The 23186-nt window shown below is 41.5% G+C and overlaps 1 protein-coding gene across 1 annotated transcript in view; it reads left to right on the top strand.

Annotated features, from left to right (window-relative positions):
- The window catches only part of DYNC1LI1 (dynein cytoplasmic 1 light intermediate chain 1), a 50220-nt gene that overhangs the window by 4531 nt on the left and 22503 nt on the right, over positions 1-23186 (top strand). The gene's annotated exons all lie outside the window — the stretch shown is intronic.

Genomic DNA, 23186 nt, shown 5'->3' with positions numbered 1-23186 from the left:
GTCCGGGATGCGGAGGTTGCAGTGAGCCAATATCGTGCCATTGCACTCCAGCCTGGGTGACAGTGAGACTCTGTCTCAAAAAAAAAAAAAAAAAAAGTTGGGTATTATGGTGCGTGCTTGTAGTCTCAGCTACTTGGGGAGGCTAAGGTGGAGGGACAACTTGAGCCCCAGAGGCAGAGGTTGCAGTGAGCTGAGTTCACACCATTGCACTCCAGCTTGGGCAACGGAGTGAGACCGTGTCTCAAAAAATAATTCTAATAAATAAAGTAAAACAAATCTGAGCCTTTTGCAAGGCTTTACATTTCAGAAACAACCTAGAATAGGAACAATGATATAGACCTAAGGACTCCCCTCACAACACACACAAATTGCAGTTTAGCTTTCCACATGCTCTCCTACTACCTGATGGGAGAAAAGGGACATGACTAGTAATGTGTGTGTGTGTAAGAGCCACTCTCAAAGGATTTTAATACAAATCTCATTTCACCTCCTCTCTCCTCCCAGATCAGGGCACCAATTTATAGATGGGTAATGAGTTGTAGAGACCTGTTGAGTGGATTTTCCAAGGTCACACAACATAAGGGCCCTGTTCTGTGACTCTGCCATGGATTTCTGACTTGATAGAAGTTCCCACAAGGGAGAGAGTGCCAGGTACAAAATTCTTTCTACTCAAAGCCTGTCTTTGAGCAAACGTACTGGTAATTATTTTAAAGGAAAATCTAAATATTTGTTGGATTGTGGGATGCAGCTGTTGCCATGGCACTTGTGTTTAAGTAATTATTTAATCTGCCTAGGCCTGACTTCTAATGAAATCCAGAAAGTCTATGATGTTAACTCTTCTTTCTTGAAAGGTTTTGAGAATGGATTTCAGTAAGATTTGTTTTTAATAAAGGTAGGACTTCTTGCGCATGTATTTTAAGTAGATTCTAACTTTTAAATTGTCCTTTTTAAGAACTACATTTTCATTTTTACCTTTTATATTTAATTACTTTTAATACAATTGATTATATATCTTTTTTGTTTGTTTGTTTTTTGAGATGGAGTTACCCTGGCTGGAGTGCAGTGGCATGATTTCGGCTCACTGCAACCTCCGCCTCCTAATTCAAGCAATTCTCCTGCCTCAGCCTCCTGCGTAACTGGGATTACAGGCATGTGCCACCACACCCTGCTAATTTTGTATTTTTAGTAGAGACAGTTTCTCCATGTTGGTCAGGCTGGCCTCGAACTGCCGACCTCAGGTGATTTGCCTGCCTTGGCCTCCCAAAGTGCTGGGATTATAGGCGTGAGCCACTGCGCGGGGCATATTTGTATTTTAATAGCTGCTCTTAAAGGCAGTTTCTCCATATTGATTACTTTCCCATGTTTTGATAAGAAAACTCCCTAAGGAAAATAATAATTAATACTACCTAACATAGAGCACTTACAGGTACTAGTCATGTAAGGATTGTTTATGTACTCTATCCCCTTAAAGATCAGGAAACAGACACAGAATTTGTGTTTTGTTTTTGAGGCAGGGTCTTACTTTGTTGCTCAGGCTGGAGCATAGTGGTATAATCTCAGCTCACTGCAACCTCTGCCTTCTGGGCTCAAACCATCCCCCTGCCTCAGCCTCCTAAGTAGCTGGGACTACAGGTGCGTGTCACCACTTCTAGCTAATTTTGTACTTTTTGGAGAGATGAGGTCTCACTGTGTTGCCCAGGCTGGTGTTGAACTCTGGGCTCAAGCAATTCTCCTCTCACCTCAGCCTCCCAAAGTAGTGGGATTACTGGGGTGAGCTACCACACCCCGCCAGACACAGAAATGTTAAGTAAATTGTCCTAGGGTTACATAGCCAGGAGGCAAAATCAGTATTCAAAATTTTACAGCCTGAGGCCGGCTCTGTGGCTCCTGCTTGTAATCCCAGCACTTTGGGAGGCTCAGGGGGTGGATCACCTGAGGTCAGGAGTTTGAGACCAACCTGGCCAATAATATGGTGAAATCCCATCTCTACTAAAAGTACAAAAATTAGCCGGACATAGTGGTGGGCTCCTGTAGTCCCAGCTACTCAGGAGACTAGTCCTTTGTTAAGTCATGTAAGCCTCATCTTTCTCATCTCTAAATTAGACTATTTGAATTTTGTGATCTCCAAAGCCTTGTTTGACCTGACATTTTATAAATTTTCTTGTTTTAATCTTGTGAGTTATTGAATATTTATTTATTTATTTTTTATTTATTTATTTATTTTTTGAGACGGAGTCTCGCTCTGTCGCCCAGGCTGGAGTGCAGTGACCAGATCTCAGCTCACTGCAAGCTCCGCCTCCTGGGTTTACGCCATTCTCCTGCCTCAGCCTCCCGAGTAGCTGGGACTACAGGCGCCCGCCACCTTGCCCGGCTAGGTTTTGTATTTTTTTAGTAGAGATGGGGTTTCACCATTTTGGCCAGGATGGTCTCGATCTCCTGACCTCGTGATCTACCCGTCTCGGCCTCCCAAAGTGCTGGGATTACAGGCTTGAGCCACCGCGCCCGGCTGAATATTTTTAAAGAAATGTTTTAAGGCATATTGAAATTGGGTTTTAATTAATTAATATAGATGTGGGCCATTGAATTCCCCCCAGGAAAGAAATGTAAAGTCGCTATATTGTTCCCTGAAGGTATTAGTCCGCGATAATATGCAGCAAAAAAGTCCCACAAAATGCTGAACATCATCAGTAAGTATATGTGAAAGTCTTTTTTTCCCCCCTTCAGGAATAAAACTCTATTATGCTTGAGCTATTGTAGGAAACCTTAAGATATACACAGTGGAATTCAGAGATCTGTGCAGAGAAGTAACTTGTAACTGGCAAAGGAGTGTATGGTTTTCTATGTGAGGACTGATTATAAAAATAATGAGAGTGTTCAGTCTAAAACTATTGATTTGTTGAGCTGGGATTAAAGATCATCAAGGTTCCATGAGTTATGCTGTTTTCTGGCATAACTGGTTATGGGAATATGATGCAAGGAATAGACTGTTACCATATATATGATATTGAATTTTTTCAAAGAATTAACATGAAATTATTCATTACGTGTTTATTATATGTTACGGCTACTAAAATATATATAGTGTTTTGAGAGTAAGATGGCATATTGGCATCTTATAATAGGGTCAGCAAACTTTTCTGTCAAGGGCCAGATTGTAAATAGTTTAGGCTTTGTGAGTCATATGGTCTCTGTTGCAACAACTCAGTTCTGCTCTTGTAGTTCCAAAACAGCCATGGATAATATGTAAATGAATGGATACAGCCTTGTTTCAATAAAACTTTATTTACAAAAACAGGCAGCTAAATAGGTCACAAAATATTTTGTGAAAAAGATGGTATTTTTTTTTTCTGAGTTTTTTAACTCACCTGACCAAAAGCCTTTTCTTTTTTTTTTTTTTTTTTTGTGGTATGCTTCCTTATTTATTTATTTATTTATTTATTTATTTATTTTATTATTTTATTTTTTATTATACTTTAAGTTCTAGGGTACATGTGCACAATGTGCAGGTTTGTTACATATGTATACTTGTGCCATGTTGGTGTGCTGCACCCATCAACTCGTCATTTACATCAGGTATAACTCCCAATGCCATCCCTCCCCCCTCCCCATAATAGGCCCCGGTGTGTGATGTTCCCCTTCCAGAGTCCAAGTGATCTCGTTGTTCAATTCCTGCCTATGAGTGAGAACATGCGGTGTTTGGTTTTCTGTTCTTGCGATAGTTTGCTGAGAATGATGGTTTCCAGCTTCATCCATGTCCCTACAAAGGACATGAACTCATCCTTTTTTATGGCTGCATAGTATTCCATGGTGCATATGTGCCACATTTTCTTAATCCAGTCTGTCGCTGATGGACATTTGGGTTGATTCCAAGTCTTTGCTATTGTGAATAGTGCCGCAGTAAATATACGTGTGCATGTGTCTTTATAGCAGCATGATTTATAATCCTTTGGGTATATACCCAGTAATGGGATGGCTGGGTCATATGATATTTCTAGTTCTAGATCCTTGGGGAATCACCATACTGTTTTCCACAATGATTGAACCAGTTTACAATCCCACCAACAGAGTAAAAGTGTTCCTATTTCTCCACATCCTCTTCAGCACCTGTCGTTTCCTGACTTTTTAATGATCGCCATTCTAACTGGTGTGAGATGGTATCTCATTGTGGTTTTGATTTGCATTTCTCTGATGGCCAGTAATGATGAGCATTTGGAAAAGGTGGTATCTGAGTACAATTTTGCTAAGTAGGATGGGGAGGAGAAAACCTGTGAAAAGGGCCTAAAACCCAGAGAAAAGGGCCGAGGCAGTTTAGGTATGGTGGAAGGAGCCCTGACAAAAGCCACAAGATCTTTGAGTCAGCCTCCCTATCCTTTGAAGCGGTGGAGTTGTGGACAAATTAGAACCCCCTGACCTGTAAACTGAGATTATTTCATACATTATTTAATACATCATGGGATTAAAAGAACCAAAAGAAATTATGTCTAAAACACTTTCCTCTCAGAATTGGAAATCACTATTTTAAATTATGAAAGTAATGCATGTTTCTTGCCAGAGAAAGAAAAAAAAAGAAAAAGGTAAGAAGATAAAGTGAAAATAGCCATGCTCAGTGGCTCCCGTCTGCAATCTCAGCACTTTGGGAGGCCAAGGTGGGGGCATGGCTTGAGACCAGCCTGGGTAATACAGCAGGACTCTGCTTCTACAAAAAAAATTTAAAAAATAACTGGTGTAGTGGCACATGTCTTTTGTCCCAGCTACTTGGGAGGCTGAGGCAGAAGGTTCATTTGAGCCCAGGAGTCCAAGGTTGTAGTGAGCTGTGATCACACCACTGCACTCCAGCCTAGGTGACAGAGCGGGACCGTGTCCCAAAAGAAAGAAAGAACATGAAAATAATGCATGATCCTACCACTTAGAGGTAAGGGTTCATTTTTTCTTATTTATTTATTTTTTATTTTTTAGAGAAAGTTTTGCTCTGTTCCCCAGGCCGGAGTGCGATAGTGTAATAACAGCTTACTGCAGCCTCCAATTCCTGGGCTCAAGTGATTTTCCTGCCTTAGTCTCCTGAGTAGCTGGTACTACACGACACCATACCTGGCTAATTTTTTGGAAAGATGGGAGTCTCACTATGTTGCCCAGCCTGGTCTCAAACTCCTGTGCTCAAATGAGCCTCTGGTCTTGGCCTGAAAGTGCTAGGTTATAGGTATGAGCATCTATTAACACACCAGGTCGTGTTCATTTTCTCTATGTGAATATTTTTTTCTTAAAAATAAACTGATGATTTATATTACTCTTTTGCAATCAGATTTTTTTTAACTTCATGTACCATGGTTCACTTCATGTAACATGAGTTTTTTTCATGTTAATAGATACAGCTTTATCTTTCTTATTGACTGAATAGTATATATAGCTATATCGTAATTATAATGGATTGGTAGACAGATTATTATTGTTATACCTCATTTTCCACTTGCCCAGTATTTTCTTTGGTTGGAATAAGTTCCCAGAAGTGGAATTGTTAGGTCTTTTAAATCTTTCTGCATAAGTATTGTCAGTCTTCTAGGAAAGTTGTACTATTTTACTTTTTTTTTTTTTGGAGACAAAATCTTGCTCTGTCACCCAGGCTGGAGAGCAGTGGGTGCTATCTCAGCTCACTGCAACCTCCACCTCCCGGGTTCAAGCAGTTCTCCTGCTTCAGCCTCCCGAGTAGCTGGGACTACTGGCGTGTGCCACCACACCTGGCTAATGTTTCGCATTTTTTAGTGGAGTCGGAGTTTCGCCCTGTTAGCCAGGATGGTCTTGATCTCCTGACCTCGTGATCCGCCTACCTCGGCCTCCCAAAGTGCTGGGGTTACAGGTGTGAGCCACCGCACCCGGTCACATTTTTACCATCATTATGTGAGAGTACTTGTTTGTTTAGTACCATTGCCAATACTAAGTATTATTCATTTTAATCTTTGACTATCTAGTAGGTTAAAAATTTGCATCTTAATGTAAAGATGATTTAATTGTAGAATACATACCATATTTGATTAAGAACCATGCTTTAGTGTGACTTTGACCTCCTAGGGCATGGGAACTATTAATAGCCATTGTAATCAACCACTGTGGTTAGCATTTACTGATCTTGGTAAATATTTATTGGATTAAACTAAATGTTTTCTTTGTTTTTGTTTTTTTTTGAAACGGAGTTTTGCTGTTGTTGCCCAGGCTGGAGTGCAATGGCGCGATCGTGGCCCACTGCAACCTCCACCTATCTGGTTTAAGCGATTCTTCTGCCTCAGCCTCCTGAGTAGCTGGAATTACAGGCATGAGCCACCACATCTGGCTAATTTTGTATTTTTAGCAGACGGGTTTCTCCATGTTGATCAGGGTGGTCTCGAACTCCCAACCTCAGGTGATCTGCCCACCTCATTCTCCCAAAGTGCTGGGATTACAGGCGTGAGCCACCGTGCCCAGCCAACTAAATGTTATTTTTAATTCATATCTAGACAGCCTGTGGGAGTAAGGAAAATGATTAAGGATAAGTTCTGTTTTTTTTAATGTAATGTAAATTGCTGAATGATCAATCCAAAGGTGGAGCTTTGGCCAGCTGCAGGGATGGGAACTATCGTGTATTGTATTTGTGACTTGTGTTGAGTGTTCTGCTAGGTGCTGTATTATGTAGCATGTTTACTGTTTTACAGGAAAGGGTTTTAAGCCCCAGGTTACACAACTGAACTGGAATTCATTTTTATTTATTTATTTTTTGAGATGGAGTCTTACTCTGTTGCCCAGGCTGGAGTGCAGTGGCACTATCTCGGCTCACTGCAACCTCTGTCTCCCTGGTTCAAGCAATTCTCCTGCCTCAGCCTCCGGAGCAGCTGGGACTACAGGCATGCCACCACACTTGGCTAATTTTTGTATTTTTAGTGGAGATGGGGTTTCACATTGTTGGCCAGGCTGGTCTTGAACTCCTGACCTCAGTTGATCCGCCTGCCTCGGCTCTGTAAGTGCTGGGATTATAGGTGTGAGCCACCACTCCTTGCCTTGAGCTGGAATTCAAAATTAGGTTTGTCTTTTTGCTCTACAGGCACCCCTTGACATGTTGGAGGGATGTAGTCATAAATAAGCATGCATAAATATTTATTTACAGTCACTTTGTCTGTGTCCTGCATTTGGTTAATAGTCTCTCCCTACTCTTAGCTACCAGTGTGAGGGAGGACGATGCCCTCTAGGAGATGGGGAGCACACCAAGAGTCCCTCACCTTACCTGGGTCCTCCAGATAACCTGTGGAAGGCCATGCAGAAGATGTATGCCACAAGTAGTTCAGTGAAGACCCCTCATGACTCTTCTCACCAGAGCTTTCAGATAAAATAGGATAATTTATGTCATATAAGGCCAAATCAAAAATGTCAGCTTTACAATGTTGATATCTCAATGGGATAAGGAAGGGATATAGCAGATTATAATTCCCTGTCTCCTGATGATCATAATGCTGGGGACCAAGTCAAACAGTGGCATGCATACTTGGGAAGTGTTCACGATAGCTATTATCATTAATGTATTATGTGCTCTTAATTGTTTTGCTTTGACTACTCATTTTTCACAATTCCTGTTTTTGTTATGTATATATTGTTATATATTTTATTGTTATATTGTTATATTTTTATTGTTTTATATATATAGTTTTTATTGTATCTTATATTGCTGATATAAGATACAAAGGAGTTGGGCCGGGCATGGTGGCACACGCCTGTAATCTCAGCATTTTGGGAGGCCAGGGTGGACAGATCACTTGAACTGAGGACTTTGAGACCAGCCTGGGCAGCATGGTGAAATCCTGCTCAACAAAAAAATACAAAAATCAACCAGGCATGGTGGATGCACCTTTAGTCTCAGCTACTCAGGAAGCTGAGGTAGGAGGATCACCTGAGCCTAGGAGATTGAGGCTGCAGTGAGCTGAGACCTTGCCCCTGCACTCCAGCCTGGGCAACAGAGTTGCCCTGTCTCTCACACGCACACACACGCACACACACACAAACTATATATATACACACGCACAAACACACACATATATACACATATATACACGTACATACATATATACACACACATATGTATACACATATATATACACATACATATGTACACACATACACATATAATACGCATATATATACATATATATTAATTTTATTTCTAGCATATTACTGATCAAGAAGTAATGGATGAATCTGGGCACAGTACCTGTAGTGCACGTTACTCGGGAAATTCAGGTGGGAGGATTGCTGGAGCCTAGAAGTTCAAGACTAGCCTGGGCAACGTAGCGAGACCCTGTCTTTAAAAAAAAGAAGTAGTAATGGATGATAATAGTAAAGCATTTTAAATCCATCACTATAGAGATGGTCTGATTTAACTCTCCTCCATTTAGAAATTGGGGAACAAATGGAATTATCTGACCAGGTTTGCACAATCAATAATAACAGTGTTGCAGTTAGAAATCACATTTCTAAGTCTTCACAGTTCTAGTCTGTTAATTGTTACTATTTTTTGAGATGGAGTTTCGCTCTTGTTGCCCAGGCTCGAGTGCAGTGGCACGATCTCTGCTCACTGCAGCCTCTGCCTCCATGATCTCGGCTCACCACAGCCTCTGCCTCCTGGGTTCAAACGATTCTCCTGCCTCAGCCCTCCTAAGTAGCTGGGATTACAGGCATGCACCACCACGCCCGGCTTATTTTGTATTTTTAGTAGAGACAGGGTTTCTCCATGTTGGTCAGGCTGGACTCAAACTCCCAACCTCAGGTGATCGGCCCACCTAGGCCTCCCAAAGTGCTGGGATTACAGGTGCAAGCCACCGCACCCAGACCCCTGTTAATTGTTATTATGAAGTTGGTGGAGATTACATTCTATTGTTGAGTTAGAGATCTGTCAGGGAGATAAAACAGTATCACCCTGTACTGTTTTGGTGACCATGTGTGGAATTTGAGGAGTTTTTTTTTTTTTTTTTTTTTTTTTTTTACATTTTTAAAGAGATGGAGGAATAAAACAAAAATGTGTAACAGAGACCTGTGTGGCCTGAGAAGCTTAAAATATTTGCTGTCTAGTCCTTTACAGAAAAAGTTTTCTAGCACCTGCATGTAGACATGAAAACAGCTTTATTATAATAGTATTGCTTTTATGAAATTTTTGTTGTTGTTGTTTGAGACCGTGTCTTGCTCTGTTGCCCAGGCTGGAGAGCACTGGTGCAGTCACAGCTCACTACAGCCTCAGCCTCCCGGGCTCAGGTGATCCTCCCACCTCAGCCTCCTGAGTAACTGGGGCTATAGGTGTGTGCCACCATGCCCACCTAATCTTTGTATTTTTTTGTAGAGATGGGGTTTTGCCATGTTGTTCAGGCTGTAATGAAATGATTTGTTTTTTTAAATATGCCCTCTTTAAGAAAATCTAGTATATAAACTTGCAAATTTAGATAAAATCTTCAGGAAATAATTTTAACATCATCACCTAAAGGGGTTTTTATGGAAGGGCTTTCATCCAATCTTTGAACAGGAACTCTACTTGTGTAATTGTATGTTTACAGATCATTAACTATTTGGCTGGCAGTCTTAAAACTGATGTGTCTGTGTCACTGCCAGCTGAAGGCCAAGGAACTGAAGATAAGTAGCTGGATTATTTCAAGCATTGTTTGAAACCCCTTTTCTATACTTGCCACTTTAAAGGTGTATTAATTGTGTAGAATAAGGTAAATTTTTTTTGTTTTATTTTACTGGAGCTATTAGGTGTGTTGTGTTTTCCAAACAATAACTTATAATTTAGTGACTTAATTTTTTAAATTGCTTGTCATTAAGCATTTTTAAATTTTTATTATTTATTTATTTATTTTATTTATTTATTTTTTAATTTATAAATCAGTTTATTTACAGATTTTATCTTTTCTTAAAGTATATTTCAGTTAACAAATCTATTTACACAGGTATACATGGGAATTCATCCCAGTTATTTTACAGATCATACTTACAAACCATACCCTTAAGTGTTCGGTGCAAAATTGCACTGGATGTGACTATTGGCTGAAAATGGCCTGATGACCAGGCTATTTACACGCACACAGTAAACGGGTTTATTTTTTCATGTCTGCACAGTACAATACACACAAGGAGGCTGAACCTCCCACAGAATGCTTTGCAATGTGTTTACCAAGAAGGCTTTGCAAAGTTCAGAAGGAAAAGCTATTAAACATAGATTAATTAAAATGACAGTACCTGCTTTACATCAGTTTACATTTATGACAGTACCTGCTTTACATCAGTTTACATCAGTTTTTATTTATTTATTTTTTTGAGACGGAGTTTCGCTGTCGTTGCCCAGGCTGGAGTGCAAGTGGCACAATCTCGACTCACTGCAACCTCTGCCTCCTGATTCAAGTGATTCTCCTGCCTCAGCCTCCCAAGTAGCTGGGATTACGAAGTGCCCACTACCATGCCCAGCTATTTTTTTTTTTTTTTTTGTATTTTTAGTAGAGCTAGGGTTTCACCATGTTGGCCAGGCTGGTCTCAAACTTCTGACCTCAGGTGATCCACCTGCCTCGGCCTCCCAGAGTGTTGGGATTACAGGCCTAAGCCACTGTGCCCAGCCAAGCATGATTTTTAAACATACCAATGTCAAAGGACAGGCATCCTGAACTTAAAAATGTTTTATCCTTCTAATTGTATAGGTGAATAAAGAGAAGAGGGTTCATAATGGAGTTTTTAGTATCTTCAAACATTGTGCAGCTTGGTTGTGGCAAGGCAGCTAAGGACCAACCCTCGGTCCAATGGCTAGAAAAAGTTTTCCTAAGTTTAGTGAAGGAGGAATGTATTATGAGCTTACACTATTAATTGATCTGTTATTGATGAGAGGTGGCCATTTGAGTTTCATATATATGAGTAATGAATGATTTTAATAGATTGTGATAAATGTCTAGGAAAAGCAGTTACAAATGAAGTATATTATGAAAATAGAGACTCTGGTTGGAATCAAGAAATAGGAAAGTTTGGGCCAGATGCCCTGGCTCATGACTGTAATCATAACATTTTGGGAGACTGAAGTGGGAGGATTGCTTGAGTTCAAGACCAACCTGGTTAACATAGGGAGACCCCATCTCTACAAAAAATTTAAAAATTAGCCAGGCATGGTGGCACACCCCTGTAGTCCTGATTACTCAAGTTGAGGTGGGGGGATTTCTTGAGCCCAGGAGGTTGAGGCTGCAGTGAGCCATAATTGCACATTACCCCAGCTTGGGTGACAGAACGAGACCCTGTCTCAAAACAAAGAAACAAGAAACCCACAAAGCAACAAAAAGAACATGAAGGTTGGTGAAAGAGCTATACATAAGATGTAGTTTCTGTTTTTGGTGAGCAAGCGATCTTCTTAAAAAGCAAAGACTTCATATCTTGCTGACTGTTTTTTGTTGAATGAGGGGCAGACCTGACACACTTAAAGACTGCTGGAGGAAACACATGTATAAGATGACCCTCTGCAGTACAGTGTGCTAGAAGTCTGCAGTGGGCTATTCAGAGCACAGAGAGGGCACTTAACCAAACACGTGGAGTCAAAGAAAGAGTCAAAGAAAGCTTCCTCGAGACCAGAAGAAGATAGTGTTCTCCCAGGTGAGGGGAAGGGAAGAGTATTCCAGAGAGAAGTGATGGCATATGTGAAGGTGTAGAGTTGGGAGAGAATGAGGCCTCTGACTAGAAGTTCCTGAAAGAAATTGTGTGTCCAGAGCCTAGCATGTTGGTAGGGGACACAGTGAGCAATGGGCGGGAAAGATAAGGGAGCTTTTTGTAAGAATGTTGACCTTTACATTTTGCCCTTTACCTGTAAGAACAGTAGGAAGACCCGATGGGTTTTTTTCTCACATCTTATGAAAATTCCAAACATACAGAAAAGTTGAAGAGATTTTGCAGTTAATACTCATATATCTCAACCTAGATTCTACCATTAACATTTAATTACATTTGCTTTATGTCATGTGTCCTGCTCTATTACCCATTTTTTAAAAAATACATTTTGAAGTAAGTGCAGATATCAGTGCACTTTCCTCTAAATACTTCAGCATATGTATCATTAACTAGAATGCCTTGATGAAGGGTCTTAAGAGGGAGAGTGGCATAATGAGATTGGTTCAGGAAGATTACTCAGCTGCAGGATGGGAATGGATTGGGGGGTGGTATATACTTACTGAATGCTCACTTTTAAGTGGTGTGTTAATAGAGTGAGGAGAAGAGAACTGGGAGGAGGCCATGTGTTAAGCTTTGTGCCTAAAGACATAAAAAGAGAAAAACAGTTTAACAAACAATATAATTGGAAGATGTGTATAACCCTAGAACAAGACTGCATCTTTGCAGATATCTCAGATCAGATTCCTGGAAAATAGGAGATAAAAAATGGGATTTCGTTTACAGAATCTTTGTCTTCATTAGCTTTTTAGACCTTTTATAGAACAGATCTGTTTTCAAATGTTGCATTTGCCATCAAGACAAATCATGTCAGACTGCATTTAGGTGTAAAGAAAGTGAAAGCTGCATAATCCCCTGAGGGGTCTTAAGAGGATTTTGAATTGAAGCTTAAGATGTATGAAAAGAAGAAATGGCCTTAAAATGTTTATAAAATACGAATGTTCAATTTTCAATTACCAGGACCTGATGAGATGGCTCATGCCATAATCCCAGCACTTTGGGAGGCTGAGGCGGGCGGATCACTTGAGGCCAGGAGTTCGAGACCGCCTGGGCAACATGGTGAAACCCCGTCTCTACTAAAACCACAAAAAGTAGCCAGGCATGGTGGCGTGCGCCTGTAGTCCCAGCTGCTTGAGAGTCTGAGGCAGGAGAATCGCTTTAACCTGGGAGGCGGAGGTTGCAGTGAGCCAAGATTGCGCCATTGCACTTCATCCTGGGTGACAAAGTGAGACTCAAAAAAAAAAAAAAGTCACAAATTTCAATTACCAGATGTTATTAAAGTTGATAAATGAGAGAGGAGGAAGAGTGGTTGATAGAAATTTTGCTCCCAGAAAGATTTCGTTTCAATAAATAAAATGCTTCCTGAAACATTTTAAGAACCTTCTTCCTGGCCGGGCTCGGTGGCTCAAGCCTGTAATCCCAGCACTTTGGGAGGCCGAGACGGGCGGATCACGAGGTCAGGAGATCGAGACCATCCTGGCTAACACAGTGAAACCCCGTCTCTACTAAAAAATACAAAAAAATTAGCCAGGCGAGGTGGCAGACGCCTGTAGTCCCAGCTACTCGGGAGGCTGAGGCAGGAGAATGGCGTGAACCCGGGAGGCGGAGCTTGCAGTGAGCTGAGATCTGGCCACAGCACTCCAGCCTGGGCGGCAGAGCGAGACTCCGTCTCAAAAAAAAAACCAAAACAAAACAAAAAGAACCTTCTTCCTGCCAAAGCACTGTGTGAGGTGGTCAGAATATTCTTGGGAATAAGTTTTTGTTTTTTCCTTATTCTGTTTACCCTAAGAGCTAAAGGGAGTTGTACCCTTGCAGAGGTTGACCTGACTTCTCTTCGGAGGCATGGAATATTCTCTGCTACCACCAATCTTTATGACTATAGCCTTGGCCTCAGTTTCCCCATTTGTAGGAAGAGGGGATTTATTACAGTTCCTTGTAGCCCCAAAATGCTGTGTTTATGAAATGTTATTTATTCTCAATGTGACCATTTCTTTTTTTTTTTTTTTTTTTGAGACGGAGTCTCGCTCTGTCTCCCAGGCTGGAGTGCAGTGGCCGGATCTCAGCTCACTACAAGCTCCGCCTCCTGGGTTTACGCCATTCTCCTGCCTCAGCCTCCCGAGCAGCTGGGACCACAGGCACCCGCCACCTCGCCCGGCTAGTTTTTTGTATTTTTTAGTAGAGACGGGGTTTCACCGTGTTAGCCCGGATGGTCTCGATCTCCTGACCTCGTGATCCACCCGTCTCGGCCTCCCAAAGTGCTGGGATTACAGGCTTGAGCCACCGCGCCCGGCCAATGTGACCATTTCTAATTTGTTACAAGAAGTGAGAAATTTTGAAATCATAGGGTGGGGAGATAATCTGAAACTACCATGTTTAACATACTACATTTATTTGACCATATGCTCTTTCCTTTTTCAAATTTTATGTTGTAAAGTTTACTTAAAACACATTACGAAGTACTGAATGTTAAGAGGAATAGCTGTCATTTAAAATTCTAGCAGAGAAAAACCTATCAACATAGTAAAACAAACTTCTGGTACTTCAAGTTAGATTCACAAGACTAGAAACATATCCACCTGTCACTCAGAGGAAGTCCACAGAAGAATGCATTAATTCATTTTTCTTTCTCTTCTGAAAATAGCGGTGACTCTTGGAAGTGGAGATAACTGTTTTCTTCAGGGAGTCATGATACAAAATATAAAAAGTCTTTGTTGTCGTTGTTGTTGTTGTTGTTACATAGATTAGAGATTTCTATGTTGCCCAGGCTGGCCTCAAATGCCTAGCCTTGCCCTCTTATGCACCAGGACAATAGCCCTGAGCCACCACGGCTCCCAAACACTCTTGCGTTAATGGTCTCTAAAGACATCAGCACTGTTGAGTATTAAAAGAGTGTGCCTTGGCATTAAATTCCTATGAATTTAGACCTGGGCTGTCATTTCCTACCTGTGTGAACTTGGATAAGGTACTTAACTGAGCCTCAGTATCCTACCTGCCAAATGGGAGATAATCACGCCCCTCAGAGTTGTTGTGTTATTGTTGGCAGGATACTCTTGCAGATAGGCACTCTAAGTGTTCACTGCTGTATGCTGCTTGCTGCTTCTGTAGAGAGGGAAGTGGGAACCACTAGTGGCTCCATTTGACTAAGGTATGGGCAAAGGGACATAATTCTAGTCTTTAATTTTTAGTGTATGTTGACTTCATCCTTTTTCTGTCCTAGTTTTTCAGGCCTTTGCATTTCAAACTCGTTAATATACAATATAGTTTTAAAATACTCTCAAAGTAGGTAAAGGGACAAAATTTGTATCCTGCACTCAAGGATTTGTGAAACTTAGATCAATTTTTGGCTGCAACTGAATTGATAGCACTTTTTTGTGGTTTGGTTTGGGTTTTTTGTTTTTGTTTTTGAGATAAGTGTCTCACTCTGCTTCCCAGGCTGGAGTGTAGTGGCATGATCACAGCTTACTGCAGCCTTGATTCTCCCATGCCTGAGCTATCCTACCACCTCAGCCTTCTGAGTAGCTGGGACCACAGGCGTGCACCACCACACCTGGCCAATTTTTCTATTTTTTTTTGTAGATAGAGGATCTCCCTATCTTGACCAGACTGGCCCTGAGCTCCTGGGTTCAAGTGATCCTCTTGCCTTGGCCTCCCAAAATGCTGAGGTCCATGCCTAGCCAATAGCACTTTTTGTTGTTTGAGACAAGATGTGTCAGTGGCTGCTCTGTAGGAGGCTTAGAAGTATACATTTTAGGCTGGGTGTGGTGGCTTACGCTTGTAATCCCAGTATGTCCGGAATTGGTGGGTTCTTGGTCTCGCTGACTTCAAGAATGAAGCCGCAGACCCTTGCAGTGAGTGTTACAGTTCTTAAAGATGGTGTGTCCAGAGTTTGTTCCTTCAGACGTTCAGATGTGTCTGGAGCTTCTTCCTTCTGGTGGGTTCGTGGTCTCGCTGACGGGTGAAGCTGCAGACCTTCGCGGTATTACAGCTCTTAAAGCCGGCATGTCTGGAGTTGTTCGTTCTTCCTGGTGGGTTCATGGTCTCGTTCTTCCTGGTGGGTTTGTGGTCTGGCTGGCTTCAGGAGTGAAGCTGCAGATCTTCCTGGTGAGTGTTACAGCGCATAAAGGCGGTGTGGACCCAAAGAGTGAGCGGCAGCAAGATTTATTGTAAAGAGCGAAAGAACAAAGCTTCCACAGTGTGGAAGGGGACCAGAGCAGGTTGCCACTGCTGGCTGGGGCAGCCTGCTTTTATTCCCTTATCCCACCCCACCGACATCCTGCTGATTGGTCCATTTTACAGAGAGCTGATTGGTCTGTTTTACAGAGCGCTGGTTAGTCTATTTTACAGAGAGCTGATTGGTCCATTTTGACAGAGTGCTGATTGGTGTGTTTATAGTCCCTGAGCTAGACACAGTGCTGATTGGTGCATTTACAATCCTCTAGCTAGACATAAAAGTTCTCCAAGTCCCCACTAGGTTAGCTAGATACAGAGTACTGATTGGTATATTTACAAACCCTGAGCTAGACGCAGAGTGTTGATTGGTGCGTTTACAATCCTTTAGCTAGACACAGAGTGCTAGACAGAAAAGTTCTTCAAGTCCCCACTAGATTAGCTAGATACAGAGTGCTGATTGGTGTATTTACAAACCCTGAGCTAGACACAGTGCTGATTGGTGTGTTTACAATCCTTTAGCTGGACGTAAAAGTTCTCCAAGTCCCCACCAGGTTAGCTAGATACAGAGTACTGATTGGTGCATTTACAATCCGTTTGCCTAGACATAAAGGTTCTCCAAGTTCCCCACTAGACTGAGGAGCTCAGCTGGCTTCACCCAGTGTATCTGCCACCGGGGCTGCAGGCCAAGCTGCCCGCCCATCATGCACTATGTGCCCACACTCCTCAGCCCCTGGGCCGTTGATGGGACCGAGCTCTGCTGAGCAGGGGGCGGCGCTTGTCAGGGAGGCTCTGACTGCCAGGGAGCCCACTGTGTGGGGGCGGTTGGAGCATGGTAGGCTGCAGGTCCCGAGCCCTGCCCCGCAGGGAGGCAGCTGAGGCCTGGCGAGAACTCGAGCACAGCGCTGGCAGGCGGGCACTGCTGGGGGATCTGGCGCAACCACCACAACTGCTGGCCTGTGAGCTCCGCGCACAGCCCCTGTTCCCCCGGCTTCTCTCCCTCCACACCTCCCCACAAGCAGAGGGAGCTGGCTCCAGCCTCGGCCAGCCCAGAGAGGGGCTCCCACAGTGCAGTGGTGAGCTGAAGGGCTCCTCGGGCGCCGCCAGAGTGGACGCCGATGCTGAGGAGGTGCTGATGAGTGAGGGCTGCGAGCACATTGTCACCTCTTACCAGCACTTTGGGAAGCTGAGGCAGGCAGATCACGAGGTCAAGAGATTCTGGCCAACATGGTGAAACCCCGTCTCTACTAAAAATACAAAAACTAGCTGGGCATGGTGGCGTGTGCCTATAGTCTCAGCTACTCAGGAGGCTGAGGCAGGAGAATTACTTGAATCTGGGAGGCAGAGGTTGCAGTGAGCCAAGATTGCGCCCCTGCACTCCAGCCTGGCAAGAGAGGGAGACGCCATCTCAACAACAACAACGAAGTATACATTTTGCTGTGAAAGGAGCAGAGTTTATAGGCACGTTTGTCACATGTACTTTTTAGGTACTAGGGATGCAGCAGTGAACAAAATAGAAATGCCTGTTTTTCTGGAGCTTGCTTTTGAGGTTGGGGGAGACTAAGTAAAATACATAGTAACTTAGTATGTTCAGTGGAAAAAAATAAAACAAGAAATAAAGAATGTTGGGAGGTTGTAATTGTAAATGAGATGGGGGAAGAAAAGGTCTCAGTGACTCATGCTTGTAATCCCAGTGCTTGGGAGGCTAAATGGGAGGAATGCTTGAGGCCAGGAGTTTGAGACCAGCCTGGGCAACATAGCAAGACCTTGTTTTAAAAATGAATGAATGAATGAAGAAAGGTAAATGAGTGAGACCTGTCTCTAAAATGAATGAATGAATGAATGAATAGTAAATGATTGTTTATAAGAAGGAATGAATGAATGGAGGTGGTTAGGCAGGCCTACCTGAGGAGGTGATATTTGAGGGAAGGCAAAAAGGAGTTTAGGCAGCATGCAGATATATGAAGGAACTTTTTCTAGGTGGAGGGAATAGTGGATATAAAGGCTTTGAGGTTGGACTCATATTAATTATGTAAGTCAATGTTTTGGGGGAAGTGGCGAGATGATGATAATGCTTTGTGCATATTGAAATGTGAGGTATTCATTTGACATCCAGTAGTAATGACTAGTAAGCAGTTCAGGAGAAGCTGATCCTTGAAGAAAGTCTGTGTGTCACCAGATTTTAGGTGGAATTGAAGTCATGGATTTGCAGAGTCTCTGGGAATTACATTTAGAGTGAGAATAGCAGAGGACTGAGGAACGAACCCTAGGTAACAAATGTTGGGTAGGGATAGAAGAGCAGTCTGCAAAAAGACTTAGGACCAAACACTTCAGAGGCAGCTGGAAAAGAGGATGGTGTTTCTGAAGTTATAGCCAGGCAGTCTTCTCTGACTTCTGTGTCTGCCTTTTCTCTGCCAACTCCCAACCAAAACAGCCTTTCAGAACTACCTCATTTTTTGCTGGGACTCCATTAATAGTTTATTGTCCAGTCTCTTTACTCCTAAACTTATTCTTGTCTGTCATTCTTCCACACTTTTCCATAGTAGTCTTTCTAAAGTACCTAAACTGTGCCAGTGGTTCCTCATCTTCAGAATAGTCTGACCTTCTCAGCCTGGCATAAGATGCCCTTCATGATCTGGCCTCTGTTTGTTTTCACCTTTTGTTTCCTTTCCCCTTCACATCCTAAATTTCATGCATTCAAATTATTTGTCCTTCCTAGAAGGACACTTCTTTGCTTCTGGGTCTCTGTACATGGTTTTCTCATGTGTTCTTATTTCCTGGAATGACAAACTCTCCATAGTTCATTAACCATACAAGATTTGGCTTAATTGTTACCTTTTCTTCAAAGACTTCTGACTTCCAAGCAAAACCATGCTCTTCCCTCTGGGCTGACTTCCTGATTTGTTGCATATCTCTGGTGTAGTCCTAATGACAATATCTTGAAACTGTTTCCTATTTGTTATCCCCTTCCAATTTATGAGCTCTTAGAGGACAACAATTTTGATACAAGGATCTTCACATTCTTAGTGTATGGCTTAGTGTAATAAATGTCTAATGCAGTGGTTTTCTTTCTTTCTTTTTTAATTTGCTGTTAAAAAAAATTTTTTTTTAAATTTAAAAACAGATAGAGATGGGATCTCACTTGATCACCCAGGCTGGTCTTGAGCTCCTGGGCTCAAGTGATATTTCTGCCTCGGCTCCCAAAGTGCTGGGTTTGCAGGCATGAGCCACCACATCCAGCCGTGGAGTGGTTTTCAGTGTGGCCTCTGTATCAGTGGCATCAGCATCTCTGGAAACGTGTTAGAAATGCATTCTTAGGCCCCACTCAATATTTACTGGATTAGAAACTAAAGGAGTGGGCCCCAGTAATCTGTGTTTTAACAAACTTCTCAGGTGATTCTGATACCTTATAACAAATCCTGCAGGTGATTCTGATAGTTCTAATAGTTAGAAAATTATTAAATCGTCCAGTGAAATGAATGATTGACAACATTCACAGAGAGGAATAAACTCTGATCTCATGATAAGTGGAGGAGAACCCTTCCACTTGTGTTCAGTCTTTAGAAAAAGGAAACAGCCATGCCTTAGTGATGGATGCAAGAGCTTAAAATAGCATATATAGTTACATTGACAGTTTTGTTTGTTTGTTTTGAGATGGAGTTTCGCTTTTGTTGCCCAGGCTGGGGTGCAATCTCAGCTCACTGCAACCTCCGCCTCCCTGGTTTAAGCGATTCTCCTGCCTCAGTCTCCTGAGTAGGTGGGATTACAGTCATGCACCACCATACCTGGCTAATTTTGTATTTTTAGTAGAAACGGGGTTTCTCCATCCTGGTCAGGCTAGTCTCAAACTCCTGACCTCAGGTGATCCACCCGCCTCGGCCTCCCAAAGTGCTGGGATTACAGGCATGAGCCACCGTGCCTGGCCAACCGTATTTTGGCTCAAAATCTGTTCTGAATCTACTGACTTAAACCTTTAGAAATTAAAAGGAAGACACAAGCTTGTTATTGAAAAATTACCCATAATATCACCATCAGAGATAACCAAATTATCAATAATTATTTCTAGGTAATATGGTTTCTATTCTTTTGCTTATGTGTGAGATTTTCTGCAGTTATGTATTTTTTATTTGGAAACCTTTAAGTAATTTCAAATATTAATATTTTAAGAAATAAGTTGAAATAAACTCATCAAGTTTTTACCCTTATGAAGTTATCTTTTCACTTTTTAAAAACTGACAAAAATTGTGTATATTGTGTACAATATGTTTTGAAATGTGTGTACATTGTGGAATGGCTCAATCAAACTAGTGTCTTTTCATTTTCTAACATTTAAAGTGGGAATTAAAGAAACAAGATAAATCCTGGGTCATATTATATGTAGTTTTACTTAACTGATTACTGCTTATTTTATGGATCTGTGTATGCTTTACAAAATACTTACTGAACATTGTGTTGTTCAATAAGCTTCTGTGTAAGGCTGGGCACTAGGTTTTTACTTACAGTGCAAAACATTGTTTTTGTGGGATAATCCAAATTAAGTTGATATCATTTTAACTTTGAGGATTTCTTTCAGGAAAGTAGCCTGTCATAAGAGTAAAAACTTTAAGAAATCTTGATTCTTTTCCTAGTTCTAGAACAGATTCAGGCTCCTTTTGAAAGAAGATCTTCATAGATCTCTTCACATGGTGATTTAAATTATTTTTATTATATAAAGTCTAATGCTTGTGTCTACTGAGGCAACTAGATATCCTTTTTTTTTTGGCTTAGGGTTCCCAAATAACTCCAAACCCCAAAATTATAAATTAAATGTATTTATAAATTAAATGCCATAGAAACTATAGAACTTGATAAAATTCAAATTAGCAACATTAATATAACAACTGATGTTTTGCTGAAATTAAATGCCAGTGTTGGGTTTAGTAATAGAAAGAAATATTTTTATATTTTATTTTTTCCTGGTTACTATTTTCATTTTAAGCATTTTAAACATGATCATTATGGGAATCATTGTCATCATAGATATTACTGTTTTTAAACCTAATCTGTTTTGTTGATTGGCCAGTTTAATGGTACATTGTAAAGATAGTACTGAAAAATACTAATTTAATGTCAAATTCTTTTTTAAAATTAGGTTAAATTGTATGTATTTACAGGACATGAAATTTTGGAATATATATGTGCATTATGGAATGGCTTAAGCGAATTAACATATATATTACCTCACATAGTTGTCATTGTTGTGAGAACACTTAAAATCTAATCTCTTGGCATTTTTCAATACAGTATATTGTTAATAACTATAGTCACCATGTTGTACAATAGGTCTCTTGAAGGTATTCCTCCTAACTGAAATTTTGTAACCTTTGACCAACATCTATCTCCCCAACTCCCTCCTCCACCATGGCCCCAGTCCCTGGTAACTACCATTGTGTTCTCAACTTCTGTAAGATCAACTTTTTAAGGTTGTACGTATGAGGGAATAATGGAGTATTTGCTTTTTGTTGCCTGGCTTGTTTCATTTGACACAGCAGTCGCCAGTCTTTTTGGCACCAGAGACTGACTTCATGGAAGACAGTTTTTCCATGGATTGGGTGGTGACATTTCAGGATGAAACTCTTTCACCTCAGATCATCAGGCATTAGTTAGATTCTCCTAAGCAGCATGCAGCCTTGATCCCCAACTGTGCGCAGTTCACATTAGGGTTTGGGCTCCTATGGGAATCTAATGCCAGCGCTGCTGATCTGACAGGAGGCGGAGCTCAGCGGTAATGCTGTTGGTTCACCTCCTGCCGTGTGGCCTGGTTCTTAACAGGCCACAGACTGGTACTGGTCCACAGCCCAGGGGGTTGGGGCCCCCTGATTTAACATAATGAAGAACCTTCCAGGTTCATTCATATTGTTGCATATCATGGAAATTCTTTCCTTCTTTGAGGCTAAATAGTATTGCATTTTGGGTATGTGTGTGTATAATATATATGTGTGTATATATTATATGTACATATACATATGTACATATACACGCATACACATAGCAGATTTTCCTTATCTATTCATTTGTTGATGGAGTTGATGGACAATTAGGTTGATACCATATCTTGGCTATTGTGAATAATGCTGCAGTGAACATTGGGAGTACAGATATTCTCTTTAATATATTTACTTTGGATTTCTTACTGTCATCTTTTTTATTGCCTATGTAAAGGTACAGTTATTACTATGAAGTATTAGAAAATGCTTCATAAAAACCAGTCTGCCCAGTGCAGTTGAATATGGAATTGACTGCTCTGGGATACTTTGAATTTGGCGTGCCTGTGTGTTGACTCTCTCTTCTGTTCTGTCTGCTTCACTTGGCTTCACCTTGGCCCCAGCAGGATTATAAACACCATTGCAGAGGTGGGCACTGCAATCTTGTGGCAGCATTCAGATCCAAAGACCTAAGACGTATTTTTCTTTTAGCTTAACATGAAAATGAAGACAATTTTAAAATTCTCAGAGAACTCATAGATCTCCAGGAATAAGTCCTTAGATCCAAGCGACTCCAGTTTTATATCTATAAATACTATTACTATGATTCTAGTAAGTCCATGAACAGTAAGATATAAGTAGCATTTAAATACTCACAATATAAAAACGCACTCACCAAAACATTGAACAGCTAGCTTAGTTTTGTTTTGTTTTGAGATGGAGCCTCGCTCTGTCACCCAGGCTGGAGTGCAGTGGCGCGATCTTGGCTCACTGCAACCTCCACCTCCTGGATTCAAGCAGTTCTCCTGCCGCAGCCTCCTGAGTGGCTGGGATTACAGGTGCACGCCACTGTGCCCGGCTAATTTTTTGTATTTTTAGTAGAGATGGGGTTTCATCATGCTGCAAGGCTGATCTCGAACTCCTGACCTCGTGATCCACCTGCCTTGGCCTCCCAAAGTGCTAGGATTACAGGCGTGGGCCACTGTGCCTGGCCTAGTTAGCCTAGTTTTAAACACTTTTTAAAAAATACTTGTGTCAAGTTTAAATCACGTGATTTTCTGCCATTAACACTTGTAAGTCTATTTTTAATTTTTGTCTGTTGTACATTCCCCCTACACTTTTTCTTGCCCAACTTTTTATCCCCATTTTCTCCCCATCTCTCCTATGTATTTATTATGGCTTCGTGGTTCTGGTAGGGGTCACAGTTCCCTGTCCTGATGTATAGGGAACTGATTGATGTACCATCCATCCCTGTTGATTGGCCCTTAGGTGGAAATATAACTCAAACTGGGCCAATTAAGAGTCTTTAACTGAGGTTCTTCAGACTGAAAGCCAAGAGTAAGAGTCTTTTGTTCCTTGTAG

This window comes from Rhinopithecus roxellana, chromosome 1 (genome assembly GCF_007565055.1).
Source record: "Rhinopithecus roxellana isolate Shanxi Qingling chromosome 1, ASM756505v1, whole genome shotgun sequence".
In the NCBI taxonomy this organism is placed as follows: Eukaryota; Metazoa; Chordata; class Mammalia; order Primates; family Cercopithecidae; genus Rhinopithecus; species Rhinopithecus roxellana.
This window is presented reverse-complemented; position numbering and strand designations above follow the sequence as displayed.